The sequence below is a fragment of the Bombina bombina genome, chromosome 2 (assembly GCF_027579735.1).
Source record: "Bombina bombina isolate aBomBom1 chromosome 2, aBomBom1.pri, whole genome shotgun sequence".
NCBI classification, from domain to species: Eukaryota; Metazoa; Chordata; class Amphibia; order Anura; family Bombinatoridae; genus Bombina; species Bombina bombina.
In genome coordinates, this window is record NC_069500.1 from 1,037,525,581 (window position 1) to 1,037,540,203 (window position 14,623).

Sequence of the window (14,623 nt, forward strand, 5' to 3'; positions counted from 1 at the left end):
CACCTGGCCTTTAAAAATGAGGCCTCTGTTGAACAGATTCGCAAGGCCGCGACTTGGTCTTCGCTTCACACTTTTTCACACTTTTTCAAAATTTTACAAATTTTATACTTTTGCTTCTTCGGAGGCTGTTTTTGGGAGAAAGGTTCTTCAGGCAGTGGTTCCTTCCGCTTAATCCCTGCCTTGTCCCTCCCATCATCCGTGTACTTTAGCTTTGGTATTGGTATCCCATAAGTAATGGATGATCCGTGGACTGGATACACTTAACAAGAGAAAACATAATTTATGCTTACCTGATAAATTTATTTCTCTTGTAGTGTATCCAGTCCACGGCCCGCCCTGTCATTTTAAGGCAGGTCTAAAATTTAATTAAACTACAGTCACCACTGCACCCTATGGTTTCTCCTTTCTCTGTTTGTTTCGGTCGAATGACTGGATATGGCAGTTAGGGGAGGAGCTATATAGCAGCTCTGCTGTGGGTGATCCTCTTGCAACTTCCTGTTGGGAAGGAGAATATCCCATAAGTAATGGATGATCCGTGGACTGGATACACTACAAGAGAAATAAATTTATCAGGTAAGCATAAATTATGTTTCTTTCATGTAATTAGCAAGAGTCCATGAGCTAGTGACGTATGGGATATACATTCCTACCAGGAGGGGCAAAGTTTCCCAAACCTTAAAATGCCTATAAATACACCCCTCACCACACCCACAATTCAGTTTTACAAACTTTGCCTCCGATGGAGGTGGTGAAGTAAGTTTGTGCTAGATTCTACGTTGATATGCGCTCCGCAGCAAGTTGGAGCCCGGTTTTCCTCTCAGCGTGCAGTGAATGTCAGAGGGATGTGAGGAGAGTATTGCCTATTTGAATGCAGTGATCTCCTTCTACGGGGTCTATTTCATAGGTTCTCTGTTATCGGTCGTAGAGATTCATCTCTTACCTCCCTTTTCAGATCGACGATATACTCTTATATATACCATTACCTCTGCTGATTCTCGTTTCAGTACTGGTTTGGCTTTCTACAAACATGTAGATGAGTGTCCTGGGGTAAGTAAATCTTATTTTCTGTGACACTCTAAGCTATGGTTGGGCACTTTGTTTATAAAGTTCTAAATATATGTATTCAAACATTTATTTGCCTTGACTCAGAATGTTCAACTTTCCTTATTTTTCAGACAGTCAGTTTCATATTTGGGATAATGCATTTGAATTAATCATTTTTTCTTACCTTCAAAAATTTGACTCTTTTTTTTCCTGTGGGCTTTTAGGCTCGCGGGGGCTGAAAATGCTTCATTTTATTGCGTCATTCTTGGCGCGGACTTTTTTGGCGCAAAAATTCTTTTCCGTTTCCGGCGTTGTACGTGTCGCCGGAAGTTGCGTCATTTTTTGACGTTATTTTGCGCCAAAAATGTCGGCGTTCCGGATGTGGCGTCATTTTTGGCGCCAAAAGCATTTAGGCGCCAAATAATGTGGGCGTCTTATTTGGCGCTAAAAAATAAGGGCGTCGCTTTTGTCTCCACATTATTTAAGTCTTATTTTTTCATTGCTTCTGGTTGCTAGAAGCTTGTTCTTTGGCATTTTTTTCCCATTCCTGAAACTGTCATTTAAGGAATTTGATCAATTTTGCTTTATATGTTGTTTTTTCTCTTACATATTGCAAGATGTCTCACGTTGCATCTGAGTCAGAAGATACTACAGGAAAATCGCTGTCTAGTGCTGGAGCTACCAAGCTAAGTGTATCTGCTATAATTTTTGGTATCTGTTTCTCCAGCTGTTGTTTGTATTGCATGTCATGACAAACTTATTAATGCAGATAAAATTTCCTTTAGTACTGTTACATTACCTGTTGCTGTTCCGTCAACATCTAATTTTCAGAGTGTTCCTGATAAACATAAGAGATTTTATTTTTTAAATCCATTAAGAAGGCTATGTCTGTTATTTCTCCTTCTAGTTTACATAAAAGTCTTTTAAAACTTCGCTTTTTTCAGATGAATTTTTAAATGAACATCATCATTCTGATACTGATAATGGTTCTTCTGGTTCAGAGGTTTCTGTCTCAGAGGTTGATGCTGATAAATCTTTGTATTTGTTCAAGATGGAATTTATTCGTTCTTTATTTAAAGAAGTATTAATTGCATTAGAAATAGAGGATTCTGGTCCTCTTGATACTAAATCTAAACGTTTAAATAAGGTTTTTAAATCTCCTGTAGTTATTCCAGAAGTGTTTAATCTCCCTGATGCTATTTCTGAAGTAATTTCCAGGGAATGGAATAATTTGGGTAATTCTTTTACTCCTTCTAAACGTTTAAGCAATTATATCCTGTGCCATCTGACAGATTAGAGTTTTTTTTGGACAAAATCCCTAAGGTTATGGGGCTGTCTCTACTCCTGCTAAATGTGCTACTATTCATACGGTAGATAGTAATTCATTTTAAGGATCCTTTAGATAGGAAAATTGAATCCTTTCTAAGAAAAGCTTACTTATGTTCAGGTAATCTTCTTAGACCTGCTATATTTTTAGCGGATGTTGCTGCAGCTTCAACTTTTTGGTTAGAAGCTTTAGCGCAACAAGTAACAGATCATAATTTTATAGCATTATTATTATTCTATAACATGCTAATAATTTTATTGGTGATACCATCTTTTGATATCATTAGAGTTGATGTCAGGTATATGTCTCTAGCTATTTTAGCTAGAAAAGCTTTATGGATTAAACTTGGAATGCTGATATGTCTTCTAAGTCAACTTTGCTTTCCTTTTCTTTCCAGGGTAATAAATTATTATTTCAACTGTTTCTGGAAGGAAGGGAACTTTTTTACCAAAGGATAAAAAATCTAAGGTAAATTTAGGTCTAATAATCATTTTTCGTTCCTTTCCTCACAATAAGGAACAAAAGCCTGATCCTTCATCCTCAGGAGCGGTATCATTTTGGAAACTATTTCCAGTTTGGAATATATCCAAGCCTTATAGAAAACCTATAGCCAGCTCCTAAGTACCCATGAAGGTGCGGACCTTATTCCAGCTCAGATGGTATGGGGCAGATTATGTTTTCTTCAAAGAAATTTTGATCAATTCCGTTCTCAATTTCTGGTTTTAGAACATTGTTTCAGAAAGGTACAGCATTGGCTTCAGTTAAGGCCTCCTGCTAAGAGATTTTTTTCTTTCCCGTGTCCCAGTTAACACAGCAAAGGCTCAGCATTTCTGAAATGTGTTTCAGATCTAGAGTTGGCTGGAGTAATTATGCCAGTTCCAGTTCTGGAACAGGGGCTGGGGTTTAATTTTATCTCTTCATTGTACCAAAGAAGGTCAATTCCTTCAGACCAGTTCCGGATCTATCAATATTGAATCGTTATGTAAGGATTCCAACATTCAGTTTCTGTAGGACTGTCCTGCCTTTTGTTTAGCAAGGGCATTATATGTCTACAATAGATTTACAGGATGTGTATCTGCATATTCCGATTCATCCAGATCACTTTTAGTGTCTGAGATTCTCTTTTTAGACAAGCATTACCAGTTTTGTGGCTCTAGCCTCAGTTCCAAGAATTTTTTTCAAAGGTTCTCGGTGCCCTTCTTTCTGTAATCGGAGAACAGGGTTTTGGTATTTCCTTATTGGACGATATCTGGGTACTTGCTCAGTCTTCTCATTTTCGAAGAATCTCATACGAATCGACTTGTGTTGTTTCTTCAAGTTCATGGTTGGAGGATCAATTTACTAATCAGTTCATTGATTCCTCAGACAAGGGTAACCTTTTTAGGTTTCTAGAATAGATTCAGTGTCTATGACTCTGTCCTTGTCAGACAAGAGAAGTTTTACATTGATTTCAGCTTGTCAAAACCTTCAGTCACAATCATTCCCTTTGGTAGCCTTATGCATGGAAATTTTAGGTCTTAGGACTGCCGCATCAGATGCGATCTCCTTTGCTCGTTTTCACATGCGACCTCTTCAGCTCTGTATGCTGAACCAATGGTGCAGGGATTACTCAAAGATATCTCACTTAATATCTTTAAACCGATTATACGACACTCTCTGACATGGTGGACAGATCACCATAGTTTAGTTCAGGGGGCTTCTTTGTTCTTCCGACCTGGTCTATAATCTCAACAGATGCAAGTCTTACAGGTTGGGGAGCTGTGTGGGGGTATCTGACGGCACAAGGGGTTTGGGAATCTCAGGAGGTGAGATTTCCGATCAATATTTTGGAACTCCGTGCAATTTCAGAGCTCTTCAGTCTTGGCCTCTTCTGAAGAGAGAGTTGTTCATTTGTTTTCAGATAGACAATGTCACAACTGTGGCATACATCAATCATCAAGGAGGGAATCACAGTCCTCTGGCCATGAAAGAAGTATCTCGAATTTTGGTTTGGGCGGAATCCAGCTCCTGTCTAATCTCTGCGGTTCATATCCCAGGTATGGACAATTGGAAAGCGGATTATTTCAGTCGCCAAACGTTGCACCTGGGCGAATGGTCTTCACCCAGAGGTATTTCCTCAGATTGTTCAAATGTGGGAACTCCCAGAAATAGATCTGATGGCTTCTCATCTAAACAAGAAACTTCCCTGGTATCTGTCCGGATCCAGGGATCCTCGGGCGGAGGCAGTGGATGCATTATCTCTTCCTTACAAGTGTCATCCTGCCTATATCTTTCCGCCTCTAGTTCTTCTTCCAAGGGTATTCTCCAATATTCTAAGGAATGCTCGTTTGTCCTGCTGGTAGCTCCAGCATGGCCTCACAGGTTTTGGTATGCGGATCTTGTCCGGATGGCCTCTTGCCAGCTGTGGACTCTTCCGTTAAGACCAGTCTTTCTGTCTCAAGGTTCTTTTTTCCATCAGGATCTCAAAACCTTAATTTTAAGGTGTGGAGTTTGAACGCTTGATTCTTGGTCAAAGAGGTTTCTCTGACTCTGTGATTGATACTATGTGACAGGCTCGTAAATCTGTATCTAGAGAGATATATTATAGAGTCTGGAAGACTTATATTTCTTCAGGATGGTTTAGATAAAGGTTTGTCCGCAAGTTTCTTGAAAGACAAATCTCTGCTCTTTCTGTTCTTTTTCACAGAAGGATTGCTAATCTTCCTGATATTCATTGTTTTGTACAAGCTTTGGTTCGTATAAAACCTGTCATTAAGTTAATTTCTCCTCCTTGGAGTTTGAATTTGGTTCTGGGGGCTCTTCAAGCTCCTCCTTTTGAACCCATGCATTCTTTGGTCATTATATTACTTTCTTGGAAAGTTTTGTTTCTTTTGGCCATCTCTTCTGCCAGAAGAGTCTCTGAATTATCTACTCTTTTTTGTGAGTCTCCTTTTCTGATTTTGCATCAGGATAAGGCGGTGCTGCGAACTTCTTTTGAATTGTTTACCTAAGGTTGTGAATTCTAACAACATTAGTAGAGAAATTGTGGTTCCTTCATTATGTCCTAATCCTATAAATTCTAAGGAGAAATCATTGCATTCTTTGGATGCTGTTAGAGCTTTGTAATATTATGTTGAAGCTATTAAGTCTTTCCGAAAGACTTCTAGTCTATTTGTCATCTTTTTCGGTTCTAGAAAAGACCAGAAAGCTTCTGCCATTTCTTTGGCATCTTGGTTGAAATCTTTATTTCATCATGCCTATGTTGAGTCGGGTAGCACTCCGCCTCAAAGGATTACAGCTCATTCTACTAGGTTAGTTTCTACTTCCTGGGCGTTTAAGAATGAAGCTTTGGTTGATCAGATTTGCAAAACAGCAACTTGGTCCTCTTTGCATACTTTTACTAAATTCTACCATTTTTATGTGTTTTCTTCTTCTGAAGCAGTTTTTGGTAGAAACGTACTTCAGGCAGTGGTTTCAGTTTGAATCTTCTGCTTATGTTTTTTCATTAAAAATTTTATTCTGGGTGTGGATTATTTTCAGCAGGAATTGGCTGTCTTTATTTTATCCCTCCCTCTCTAGTGACTCTTGTGTGGAAAGATCCACATCTTGGGTAATCATTATCCCATACGTCACTAGCTCATGGACTCTTGCTAATTACATGAAAGAAAACATAATTTATGTAAGAACTTACCTGATAAATTCATTTCTTTCATATTAGCAAGAGTCCATGAGGCCCGCCCTTTTTTGTGGTGGTTTTGATTTTTTTGCATAAAGCACAATTATTCCAATTCCTTATTTTATATGCTTTCGCACTTTTTTCTTATCACCCCACTTCTTGGCTATTCGTTAAACTGAATTGTGGGTGTGGTGAGGGGTGTATTTATAGGCATTTTAAGGTTTGGGAAACTTTGCCCCTCCTGGTAGGAATGTATATCCCATACGTCACTAGCTCATGGACTCTTGCTAATATGAAAGAAATGAATTTATCAGGTAAGTTCTTACATAAATTATGTTTTTTGCTTTGTTCTCCAGGTTTTCTTAGTTGAAAGCTAAACCTAGGAGGTTCATATGCTAATTTCTTAGACCTTGAAGACTGCCTCTAATCTGAATACATTTTGACCACTAGAGGGCATTAGTTCATGTGTTTAATATAGAGAACATTGAGCTCATGCACGTGAAGTTACCCTCAAGTAAGCACTGATTGGCTAAAATGCAAGTCTGTCAAAAGAACTGAAATAAGGGGGCAGTTTGCTGAAGCATAGATACAAGGTAATCACAGAGGTAAAACGTGTATTTCTATAACAGTGTTGGTTATGCAAAACTGGGGAATGGGTAATAAAGGGATTATCTTTCTTTTTAAACAACAAAAATTCTGGTGTTGACTGTCCCTATAAGTGAGCCCTTTTTCAAGTTAGCTTGTAATCTGTTATCACTAAGAATACATGTAGTAAGAGCTATGATCTACTTTGAGTTTTGCAGGGGTTAAAGTATTAACTAAAGTAGACAACCCAAGGTACTGATCTAGGCCCATTTTGGTATATTTGTTGCCACTATTTGACCGGCAAATACAATCATATAAAAAAACTTTGGGTTTCTCACTGAAATTATTTACACACAGCTACTGCAGTCATAAGACATCCTCAGCGACCCCATATTTGGACAATTTCTTGGTAAAGGATAAGTGAGCACAGGAGGAAGCCTAGCAATCCTACAAGGTCATTTATGTTTCTGATGTCACATGTATCTTACTTCCTTAAAACTGCATTTGTTTTCTGGGAATAACCCAAGATACAGTTTGAAATTCATGGGTCATTCATAGCATTCTTTTCTATCTCAATAAATCCATGGCTCTAATTATTTGTCCTTCTAGCATTTAGGTCTCTCCAAGTGTGGTTATTCCCTAATTGGTGGCTTGTGGAAAGCAGATACTTTCAACCCAGTTGGACTATACTCACCATGTACAACTTTGTATTCTGTTGGTGTGTAGTCTCAACAGAAGCCCTATTCTCTTTAACTCTGAAGACTTGTCCCCAGTTATTGCATCATCATATGTTGACAGATTCAATGGAACAGCATAACTGCAGTTGCTTACCTCAACCGTCAGAAAGATATTTGCTGCAGGTCTGTGATGAAGAGGTTTACTTGCAAGCCAGCAAGCAGTTTGCTAAAGCCTTCAATATGTTCATTCAAGGAAATGGTTTAAAAAAATGATGCTTTTTTACCCCAAAGGTTGGGAAGTCGGAAATGGATCTCAAGGCATCAGAGGACTATGCAGAGTGTCCTTTTACTAAGTCAGAAGCAAGAATCCTCATGCATTGAAACATTTTCTTCCAGTTGGTTTACTTCCTTGTGCGATTCGTAAGGGCCATTACATTCAAAATGCAATACCCCATAACATCTTTAATTATGCCTAATGAAAATCTTTATAATGCATTTTCTTTATTCATTTTCCTTCTTTTGTTGTAATTTAACTCTGAGCATTGTAGTTTTTCCACTATCCCCAGAGAAACTGGAGTATGTTCTGAACATACTCCAGGTATTTAAAGGGACACTAAACCCAATTTTTTTCTTTTGTGATTCAGACAGAGCATGCAATTTTAAGCTTCTTCATTCTCTTGGTATCTTTATTTGAAATGCAAGAATGTAAGTTTAGATGCCTGCCCATTTTTGGTGAATAACCTGGGTTATTCTTGCTGATTGGTGGATAAATTCATCTACCAATAAACAAGGGCTGTCCATAGTCTGAACCAAAAAAGAAGCTTAGATGCCTTCTTTTTCAAATAACGATAGCAAGTGAACAAAGAAAATTTGATAATAGGAGTAAATTAGAAAGTTGCTTAAAATTGCATGCTCTATCTGAATCATGAAAGAAAAAATTTGGGTTCAGTGTCCCTTTAAGCCTTTGGCTGGGGTGTCTTTGCCTCCTCCTGGTGGCCAGGTTCTTAATTCCCACAAGTAATGAATGAAGCAGTGGACTCTCCTCCCACAGATGGAAATGAAATTATCAGTTAAGCATAATTTATGTTTTTCTTGCATTTTTTTTTTTTGTACAAAGTTTCATAAATATAAAAAGGCCTCAAATTATATAGAGAAATGCAGCCAAAAATGTATAACTCCTGCTCTGTATTGTGCTTGATAATGCTTGTCGAGAAGACGGCAATATCACAGATCTTTGAATGTGCACCACTTTTGTCACAGGGTACAGAAAACACTTTATCCAAACTGCTTGGGACCAGAAAAGGTTAGGATTTCAGAATAGATTGGATTTTGGAATATTTGCATCTAATGGGACAGTTGGCAGGGGGATGGAACCAACATGTAAACTACATCCTATGTCATTTAGGCAATATTTGCATGTCTTAATACAACTTATACAGGTAACTAAAGTTAGTTTTTATAATTGTTTAATACTTTATTGACTTACAAGTAGGAAAAAAATATACATTTTTGCTCCTTTGTTTTTTAAATATTAGTAAAAAAGTTTGGATTTTGGAATTCCAGATTTTTGGAATAAGTACCTGTACAAGAATAAATTCCAATATGACGGTGCCCAGTGTGAAGCTGCAAAACATCACTAACCAGCACGTTTGAAGGTTTAAAATAAGAGAATAGTTTTGAAGAGAACTGCAGGCAGAGGAGAAAAAATAATAGCATGAGTAGTAGCTTGCTACTGTATACAGATTTGTTATCTGAACCACATCCATAACCTAGATTATTCAAGAAAACAAACTTTCTTTCATGTAATTAGCAAGAGTCCATGAGCTAGTGACGTATGGGATATACATTCCTACCAGGAGGGGCAAAGTTTCCCAAACCTCAAAATGCCTATAAATACACCCCTCACCACACCCACAAATCAGTTTTTACAAACTTTGCCTCCTATGGAGGTGGTGAAGTAAGTTTGTGCTAGATTCTACGTTGATATGCGCTCCGCAGCAGGTTGGAGCCCGGTTTTCCTCTCAGCGTGCAGTGAATGTCAGAGGGATGTGAGGAGAGTATTGCCTATTTGAATTCAATGATCTCCTTCTACGGGGTCTATTTCATAGGTTCTCTGTTATCGGTCGTAGAGATTCATCTCTTACCTCCCTTTTCAGATCGACGATATACTCTTATTTATATACCATTACCTCTGCTGATTTTCGTTTCAGTACTGGTTTGGCTTTCTACAACATGTAGATGAGTGTCCTGGGGTAAGTAAATCTTATTTTCTGTGACACTCTAAGCTATGGTTGGGCACTTTTTTATAAAGTATATTTAGAACTTTATAAAAAAGTGCCCAACCATGTATTCAAACATTTATTTGCCTTGACTCAGGATGTTCAACATTCCTTATTTCAGACAGTCAGTTTCATATTTGGGATAATGCATATGAATAAATCAATTTTTTTCTTACCTTAAAATTTGACTTTTTCCCTGTGGGCTGTTAGGCTCGCGGGGGCTGAAAATGCTTCATTTTATTGCGTCATTCTTGGCGCGGACTTTTTTGGCGCAAAATTTTTTTTTCTCTTTCCGGCGTCATACGTGTCACCGGAAGTTGAGTCATTTTTGACGTTCTTTTGCGCCAAAAGTGTCGGCGTTCCGGATGTGGCGTCATTTTTGGCGCCAAAAGCATTTAGGCGCCAAATAATGTGGGCGTCATTTTTGGCGCTAAAAAAATATGGGTGTCACTATTGTCTCCACATTATTTAAGTCTCATTTTTTATTGCTTCTGGTTGCTAGAAGCTTGTTCACTGGCATTTTTTTCCCATTCCTGAAACTGTCATTTAAGGAATTTGATCAATTTTGCTTTATATGTTGTTTTTTCTATTACATATTGCAAGATGTCCCACGTTGAAACTGAGTCAGAAGATACTTCTGGAAAATCGCTGCCTGGGGCTGGAGCTACCAAAGCTAAGTGTATCTACTGTAAACTTATTGTATCTGTTCCTCCAGCTGTTGTTTGTACTGTTTTGTCTTGACAAACTGTTAATGCAGATAATATTTCCTTTAGTACTGTTACATTACCTGTTGCTGTTCTGTCAACATCTAATACTCAGAGTGTTCCTGATAACATAAGAGATTTTGTTTCTAAATCCATTAAGAAGGCTATGTCTGTTATTCCTCCTTCTAGTAAATGTAAAAAGTATTTTAAAACTTCTCATTTTTCAGATGAATTTTTAAATGAACATCATCATTCTGATTCTGATAATGGTTCTTCTGGTTCAGAGGATTCTGTCTCAGAGGTTGATGCTGATAAATCTTCATATTTATTTAAAATGAAATTTATTTGTTCTTTACTTAAAGAAGTCCTAATTGCATTAGAAATTGAGGATTCTGGTCCTCTTGATACTAAATCTAAACGTTTAGATAAGGTTTTTAAATCTCCTGTAGTTATTCCAGAAGTTTTTCCTGTCCCTGATGCTATTTCTGAAGTAATTTCCAGGGAATGGAATAATTTGGGTAATTCATTTACTCCTTCTAAACGTTTTAAGCAATTATATCCTGTGCCATCTGACAGATTAGAGTTGATGGGGCTGTCTCTACTCTTGTTAAGCGTACTACTATTCCTACGGCAGATGGTACTTCCTTAAGGATCCTTTAGATAGGAAAATTGAATCCTTTCTAAGAAAAGCTTACTTGTGTTCAGGTAATCTTCTTAGACCTGCTATATCTTTAGCGGATGTTGCTGCAGCTTCATCTTTTGGTTAGAAGCTTTAGCGCAACAAGTAACAGATCATAATTCTCATAGCATTTTTATTCTTCAACATGCTAATAATTTTTATTTGTAATGCCATCTTTGATATCATTAGAGTTGATGTCAGGTATATGTCTCTAGCTATTTTAGCTAGAAGAGCTTTATGGCTTAAGACTTGGAATGCTGTTATGTCTTCTAAGTCTACTCTGCTTTCCCTTTCTTTCCAGGGTAATAATCGTTTTCGTTCCTTTTGTCACAACAAGGAACAAAAACCTGATCCTTCATCCTCAGGAGCGGTATCAGTTTGGAAACCATCTCCAGTCTGGAATAAATCCAAGACTTTTAGTAAGTCAAAGCCAGCTCCTAAGTCCACATGAAGGTGCGGCCCTCATTCCAGCTCCACTGGTAGGGGGCAGATTACGTTTTTTCTAAGAAATTTGGATCAATTCCGTTCACAATCTTTGGATTCAGAACATTGTTTCAGAAGGGTACAGAATTGGCTTCAAGATAAGGCCTCCTGCAAAGAGATTTTTTCTTTCCCGTGTCCCAGTAAACCCAGCGAAGGCTCAAGCATTTCTGAAATGTGTTTCAGATCTAGAGTTGACTGGAGTAATTTTGCCAGTTCCAGTTCTGGAACAACAGGGACTGGGGTTTTATTCAAATCTCTTCATTGTACCAAAGAAGGAAAATTCCTTCAGACCAGTTCTGGATCTAAAAATATTGAATCGTTATGTAAGGATACCAACATTCAAAATGGTAACTGTAAGGACTATCCTGTCTTTTGTTCAACAAGGGCATTATATGTCTACTATAGATTTACAGGATGCATATCTGCATATTCCGATTCATCCAGATCACTATCAGTTTCTGAGATTCTCTTTCCTAGACAAGCATTACCAGTTTGTGGCTCTGCCGTTTGGCCTAGCTACAGCTCCAAGAATTTTTACGAAGGTTCTCGGTGCCCTTCTGTCTGTAATCAGAGAACAGGGTATTGTGGTATTCCTTATTTGGACGATATCTTGGTACTTGCTCAGTCTTCACATTTAGCAGAATCTCATTCGAATCGACTTGTGTTGTTTCTTCAACATCATGGTTGGAGGATCAATTTACCAAAAAAGTTCATTGATTCCTCAGACTTAGGTAACCTTTTTAGGTTTTCAGATAGATTCAGTATCCATGACTCTATCTTTGATAGACATGAGACGTCTAAAGTTGATATCAGCTTGTCGAAACCTTCAGTCACAATCTTTCCCTTCGGTAGCCTTATGCATGGAAATTCTAGGTCTTATGACTGCGGCATCGGACGCGATCCCCTTTGCTCGTTTTCACATGCGGCCTCTTCAGCTCTGTATGCTGAACCAGTGGTGCAGGGATTACACAAAGATATCTCAATATCTTTAAAACCGATTGTACGACACTCTCTGACGTGGTGGACAGATCACCATCGTTTAGTTCAGGGGGCTTCTTTTGTTCTTCCGACCTGGACTGTCATTTCAACAGATGCAAGTCCTACAGGTTGGGGAGCTGTGTGGGGGTCTCTGACAGCACAAGGGGTTTGGGAATCTCAGGCGGTGAGATTACCGATCAATATTTTGGAACTCCGTGCAATTTTCAGAGCTCTTCAGTCTTGGCCTCTTCTAAAGAGAGAATCGTTCATTTGTTTTCAGACAGACAATGTCACAACTGTGGCATACATCAATCATCAAGGAGGGACTCACAGTCCTCTGGCTATGAAAGAAGTATCTCGAATTCTGGTATGGGCGGAATCCAGCTCCTGTCTAGTTTCTGCGGTTCATATCCCAGGTATAGACAATTGGGAAGCGGATTATCTCAGTCACCACACGTTTCATCCGGGCGAATGGTCTCTTCTCCCAGAGGTATTTCTTCAGATTGTTCAAATGTGGGGTCTTCCAGAAATAGATCTGATGGCTTCTCATCTAAACAAGAAACTTCCCAGGTATCTGTCCAGATCCAGGGATCCTCAAGCGGAAGCAGTGGATGCGTTGTCACTTCCTTGGAAGTATCATCCTGCCTATATCTTTCCGCCTCTAGTTCTTCTTCCAAGAGTAATCTCCAAGATTCTGAAGGAATGCTCATTTGTTCTGCTGGTGGCTCCAGCATGGCCTCTCAGGTTTTGGTATGCGGATCTTGTCCGGATGGCCTCTTGCCAACCGTGGACTCTTCCGTTAAGGCCAGACCTTCTGTCGCAAAGGTCCTTTTTTCCATCAGGATCTCAAATCCTTAAATTTAAAGGTATGGAGATTGAACGCTTGATTCTTAGTCAAAGAGGTTTCTCTGACTCTGTGATTAATACTATGTTACAGGCTCGTAAATCTGTATCTAGGGAGATATATTATAGAGTCTGGAAGACTTATATTTCTTGGTGTCTTTCTCATCATTTTTTCCTGGCATTCTTTTAGAATTCCGAGAATTTTACAGTTTCTTCAGGATGGTTTGGATAAAGGTTTGTCTGCAAGTTCCTTGAAAGGACAAATCTCTGCTCTTTCTGCTCTTTTTCACAGAAAGATTGCTAATCTTCCTGATATTCATTGTTTTGTACAAGCTTTGGTTCGTATAAAACCTGTCATTAAGTCAATTTCTCCTCCTTGGAGTTTGAATTTGGTTCTAGGGGCTCTTCAAGCTCCTCCGTTTGAACCTATGCATTCATTGGACATTAAATTACTTTCTTGGAAAGCTTTGTTCCTTTTGGCAATCTCTTCTGCCAGAAGAGTTTCTGAATTATCTGCTCTTTCTTGTGAGTCTCCTTTTCTGATTTTTCATCAGGATAAGGCAGTGTTGCGAACTTCTTTTGAATTTTTACCTAAAGTTGTGAATTCCAACAACATTAGTAGAGAAATTGTGGTTCCTTCATTATGTCCTAATCCTAAGAATTATAAGGAGAAATCGTTACATTCTTTGGATGTTGTTAGAGCTTTGAAATATTATGTTGAAGCTACTAAGTCTTTCCGAAAGACTTCTAGTTTATTTGTTATCTTTTCCGGTTCTAGAAAAGGCCAGAAAGCTTCTGCCATTTCTTTGGCATCTTGGTTGAAATCTTTAATTCATCTTGCCTATGTTGAGTCGGGTAAAACTCCGCCTCAAAGGATTACAGCTCATTCTACTAGGTCAGTTTCTACTTCCTGGGCGTTTAGGAATGAAGCTTCGATTGATCAGATTTGCAAAGCAGCAACTTGGTCCTCTTTGCATACTTTTACTAAATTCTACCATTTTGATGTATTTTCTTCTTCTGAAGCAGTTTTTGGTAGAAAAGTACTTCAGGCAGCGGTTTCAGTTTGAATCTTCTGCTTATGTTTTTCATTAAACTTTATTTTGGGTGTGGATTATTTTCAGCAGGAATTGGCTGTCTTTATTTTATCCCTCCCTCTCTAGTGACTCTTGCGTGGAAAGATCCACATCTTGGGTAATCATTATCCCATACGTCACTAGCTCATGGACTCTTGCTAATTACATGAAAGAAAACATAATTTATGTAAGAACTTACCTGATAAATTCATTTCTTTCATATTAGCAAGAGTCCATGAGGCCCACCCTTTTTTGTGGTGGTTATGATTTTTTTGTATAAAGCACAATTATTCCAA

The 14,623-nt window shown here is 38.4% G+C and overlaps 1 protein-coding gene across 1 annotated transcript in view; it reads left to right on the forward strand.

Annotated features, from left to right (window-relative positions):
- The window catches only part of INTU (inturned planar cell polarity protein), a 473,020-nt gene that overhangs the window by 90,034 nt on the left and 368,363 nt on the right, over positions 1-14,623 (forward strand). The window lies entirely within an intron of this gene.